This window comes from Convolutriloba macropyga, unplaced genomic scaffold (assembly GCF_964194025.1).
Source record: "Convolutriloba macropyga unplaced genomic scaffold, txConMacr16.3 SCAFFOLD_2646, whole genome shotgun sequence".
NCBI lineage: Eukaryota > Metazoa > Xenacoelomorpha > Acoela > Convolutidae > Convolutriloba > Convolutriloba macropyga.
Window position 1 is genome coordinate 2,301 of NW_027449924.1, and position 5,200 is coordinate 7,500.

Sequence of the window (5,200 nt, forward strand, 5' to 3'; positions counted from 1 at the left end):
ATTATGTATCGAGCTCAAAAACTACTTGTGTGGATACATAGTTCAGCAGTCATGGCAAGGGACTGCTTAAAGGGAGACTAGTTAGCAAAAGCAGCCTAGCAGAACTGCAGCTATCTAGATCTCAGAAGCTGGGTTATAGAAGCCCAGCTATAGACTTGTGAATGAGAAAGGCCTAAAAAGGTCCACAAGTCGCGTGGTTAGAACCGACACGCAAAAATCCCAGCGAGTGACAGAGCGTTGCGCTGTTCAGTGGGAAAGAGTTGAGCTACTCGGGGCGCCCACTGAACTTGCTCCGAGCCAAAGGCTCGAAAAAACACAGCTTAGCCTCAGATCCTTTACATAGAAGGCTAGCTAAAATAAACTTACCTTGGACGAGGGTAAAGTTTAGTCAGTTCTTAGGGGAGAGTAATCCACAGCTTCTCGCCCTCTGAACATTCTCCCAGATATGTAGGTCTGGGAGAGTCTCCTCCTGTTCTTCGGAATCTGGAGGTAGACAAAGACAGTACGATACGATCTTGCATCGGGATGACTAACCGATAATGATCATAATCTGACAATTTTTCCGGCTTGAGGCACCGGAGTCAGATTAAAGACACATACTGAACTAAAGGCGTATGTGCAAAGCTTGTCGGAGTGTAGAGAGTCAAGCTGAGTTGACTCGTCACGTGGTGATGACAACAGCCATGTGCAAAACACTCACAACTTTATCGTCTATGTGGAAAAGGTTGCTAACAGCGCTCTCTATGAGAGGCCCTCGCATATAACTATACGAGGAAAAGGCGATAGAGTTGTTTGAATGTGGGGCAGGTTCATCGACAAGCTAAGTTGATCACATTCTTGTTGTGGCATCCTACTAGAATTGGTCACGGTCTGCACCAACTCTCCCCAAGTTGGCCAGACTTAAAACTAGAAATAAGGTTTGCAGCTATGTGAACCTAGAAACTGTAAAGGAGTTGAAAGAACTTAAAGGAATTGAAAGAGGCCTTGAGGTATATCCTCTTGGTAAAGACCCACAAAAGCTCACAAAAGTGGCTTCGAAGGGCAAAACTGGTTCATCCAAAACAATTGGAGAGCTTAAAGCAGAACCAATTCGAATGAAACACTATTGGTGAAACTTCATCATGAGAACGTCACAAGCTGATCACGCTCTATGATATGACTAGTATTATGTTGCTTCTAGTAGGCTAAGCGCAAGCCGAAACATCAACATGTGAAAGTCGTAGAATTTTGCAATCAAACTGTGGCTAGTACTGTGATGTTACTAGTAACCTGGTGTTCCGTCATATGGCCAAGAGAGCATTTGAAGGCGAAACTTCTGCATGGGAAAGCTGCATCATGATCAAAATTTTATATCGAGTATTATGTTGACGTTAGTAGGCCTTGGCCGAAAACGCAGCATGTGAAAGGTATAGATAAAAGTTATTGTTGCAGTCAGTACTGTGTAGTTACTAGTAGCTGGATTTAAGCTCAAAATGAGACACTGTTGGTGAAACTTCATCATGAGAATGTCACAAGCTGATCAAGCTCTATGATATGACTAGTATTATGTTGCTTCTAGTAGGCTAAGCGCAAGCCGAAACATCAACATGTGAAAGTCGTAGAATTTTGCGATCAAATTGTGGCTAGTACTGTGATGTTACTAGTAACCTTGTGTTACGTCATATGGCCAAGAGAGCATTTGAAGGCGAAACTTCTGCATGGGGAAGCTGCATCATGAACAAAAGTTTATATCGAGTATTATGTTGACATTAGTAGGCCCTGGCCGAAAGCGCAGCATGTGAAAGGTATAGATAAAAGTTATCGTTGCAGTCAGTACTGTGTAGTTACTAGTAGCTGGATTTAAGCTCGAAATGAGACACTGTTGGTGAAACTTCATCATGAGAACGTCACAAGCTGATCACGCTCCATGATATGACTAGTATTATGTTGCTTCTAGTAGGCTAAGCGCAAGCCGAAACATCAACATGTGAAAGTCGTAGAATTTTGCGATCAAATTGTGGCTAGTACTGTGATGTTACTAGTAACCTTGTGTTACGTCATATGGCCAAGAGAGCATTTGAAGGCGAAACTTCTGCATGGGGAAGCTGCATCATGAACAAAAGTTTATATCGAGTATTATGTTGACGTTAGTAGGCCCTGGCCGAAAGCGCAGCATGTGAAAGGTATAGATAAAAGTTAGCGTTGCAGTCAGTACTGTGTAGTTACTAGTAGCTGGATTTAAGCTCGAAATGAGACACTGTTGGTGAAACTTCATCATGAGAACGTCACAAGCTGATCACGCTCTATGATATGACTAGTATTATGTTGCTTCTAGTAGGCTAAGCGCAAGCCGAAACATCAACATGTGAAAGTCGTAGAATTTTGCAATCAAACTGTGGCTAGTACTGTGATGTTACTAGTAACCTTTTCTTACGTCATATGGCCAAGAGAGCATTTGAAGGCGAAACTTCTGCATGGGGAAGCTGCATCATGAACAAAAGTTTATATCGAGTATTATGTTGACGTTAGTAGGCCCTGGCCGAAAGCGCAGCATGTGAAAGGTATAGATAAAAGTTATCGTTGCAGTCAGTACTGTGTAGTTACTAGTAGCTGGATTTAAGCTCGAAGTGAGACACTGTTGGTGAAACTTCATCATGAGAACGTCACAAGCTGATCACGCTCTATGATATGACTAGTATTATGTTGCTTATAGTAGGCTAAGCGCAAGCCGAAACATCAACATGTGAAAGTCGTAGAATTTTGCGATCAAACTGTGGCTAGTACTTTGATGATGCTTGTAGCCAACCGAATTGGTTGAAAAGCCCAATAAGTAAGCTAACTTGGGAGAGCTTGTTGGAAACCAAATGCTACTAGATTGGTCCAAATACATCCTTCAACAGGGGATCACTTGGCTCGCTTTACGAAGAGGAGCACAGCTATATGTGTTAATTCGGTATGAATCGCAAGATTTGTTTACCGACCTCTCTAACGCAAAAGGCGGTCTCGGCTTCGGCTGTTGACTGCGTCCGATTCAGGGTTATATAACTCTCGATTGAACACATTGATGTTCTATTGTTGGTGCTTCCAATAAAATTGGAACACTTAAAGCAGAACCGATTCAAATAATAGCATTCTGATCAATGATTGCATTCCTTGATCAAGAACTGCTGGAGTCATTGTGATGGCGAATTTTCTTCATAAGAAAATTGCAAAGAGACGGAACTTAATGAGACTAGTATTATGTTGTTTCTAGTAAGCGGAAGCTGAAACAGCAACATGTGAAAATCAAGTTTTGTTCAATGATCTCGAGGCGATAAGTACTATGAAGCAACTAGTAGCCTAAGCATGACTCAGATTTGAGACAGTCAAAAAGACTGGCGAAACTTCTTCACATGAAAGTTACATAGAGAACTACAAATGTATACAGCGAGTATTATGTTGTTTCTAGTAGGCGAAAGCTGAAACATCAACATGTGAAAGTTGTCTGCAAACTGTAGAACGATATGTGATTAGTACTGTGCTGTTACTAGTAGCCAGTCTGACTGTAGAAGCCAAGACAAAGGGAAACTAATGCATCTGAAAAGGACAAGTTATGGAAAGGTATGCACGATAAGTATTATGTTGTTTCTAGTAAGCGGCAGCTGAAACATCAACATGTGAACGTCGTTGTGTACAGTAACCTAGAACTATATAGTCCTTAGTAACGTGCATTTACTAGTACCTGTAATTGGTATTCAGACTCAGGCAGTTTGGAATAGTTTGGCAAAGATGCACCAGAGAAAACTGGGATTTGATACAGAAATTGTTGAATACAAGTATTATGCTGCTTCTAGTAGGTTGAATCCGAAACATCAGCATGTGAAAATTGAAAACATTTCTGGTTCGAATTGTCACAAGTATTTGGTGATCTGAGTAGCCAAACTCACTACAACGCCAATTGAAGGCAAAAATTCTCAACGGGAAAAGCTATTCTCATTGAATGAGCTAACAAGACGAGTATTATGTTGCTTCTAGTAGGCGAAAGCCAAAACATCAACATGTGAAAGTCTTGCTGAACAAATTTAATGTTGTTGAGCTCAGTACCGTGTGAATTAGTAGCCATAATTGGCGAGCGAAAATTGAACTGGCGAAACTTCGTCTTTGGAAAATTGCAGATGCCGAGCACTTATTTTGCAACGAGTATTATGTTGACTGTAGTAAGCGAAAGCCGAAACAGCAACATGTGAAAGCTGTTGAAATTTGTGGTCATTTTGCAATAAGTACAAGGAGTGTAACTAGTAGCCAGGTCAAAATTTGGGATAAGAATGAGCAAAAATTCTGCATGAGAACAGTTGAAATTATGAAACTAAATTACAAAGACTAGTATTATGTTGTTTCGAGTACGCGAAAGCGGAAACATCAACATGTGAACGTTTGTAACGAAGTTTCGTTAATTTTCAGCCTAGTACTGAGCAAGAACGAGTAGCCTCATCTCCAATCCCACGCAAAATGTAGTGAAATATGTGAGTGAACCTTATTCACGGTGAGGGTTTCCCGAGGTCTGTATTGCAGCGAGTATTATGTTGCTTCTAGTAAGCGAAAGCTGAAACAACAACATTTGAAAGTTGGAATTAATGACTGAATGGAAACTTCGACCTGTGTTTGATAGTAGTAGCGAACAAAACTGCTGAATCGGTTTCTGTCTCATATTGGTCAGTGAACCAATTAAGAGACAATCAACTACATAACCTGAATTGGGCGAGAGAACCCCCTTAACTTAAGCATATCAGTAAGGGGAGGAAAAGAAATCAACTGAGAATCCCTTAGTAATGGCGAATGAACAGGGAAAAGCTCATCGGGGAGAGAAATGGCAACATTTCTCGGTGTCCGGTATGGTTTGATGCTAGACTGGTGAATTTGTCCTGATGTCTACTGGAAAGTAGCATCAAAGAAGGTGAAAATCCTGTAAAGGTCATTTTCGATACCAGTCATAATGGCTCATTCCTATGAGTAGAGTTGTTTGAAAGTGCAACTCGAAGCTGGAGATATGTCTCTCCAAAAGCTAATTATAAAGCGAGACCGATAGTAAACAAGTACCGTGAGGGAAAGTTGAAAAGCACTCTGAAGAGAGAGTGAAAAGTACGTGAAACTGTTGAAGGGGAACTGGAGTGAGCGTTACCATACTCAATGCCTTGATATTATATTCTCGGCTACCGAGTAGTGTAGTTGTCGTCTTTTGGCA

General features: G+C 41.2%; 1 non-coding gene and 1 pseudogene across 1 annotated transcript in view; both read left to right on the plus strand.

Annotated features, from left to right (window-relative positions):
* Positions 1–2,867: 2,867 nt before the first annotated feature.
* On the plus strand, positions 2,868–3,019 carry LOC142355428 (5.8S ribosomal RNA; annotated as a pseudogene).
* A 1,683-nt stretch (positions 3,020–4,702) lies between these two features.
* LOC142355430 (large subunit ribosomal RNA) overlaps positions 4,703–5,200 on the plus strand; it is a 3,522-nt gene continuing 3,024 nt past the window's right edge. Inside the window, exon 1 of the ribosomal RNA XR_012761207.1 lies at positions 4,703–5,200. This exon is cut by the window's right edge and continues 3,024 nt beyond it. This is a non-coding gene — a ribosomal RNA (large subunit ribosomal RNA).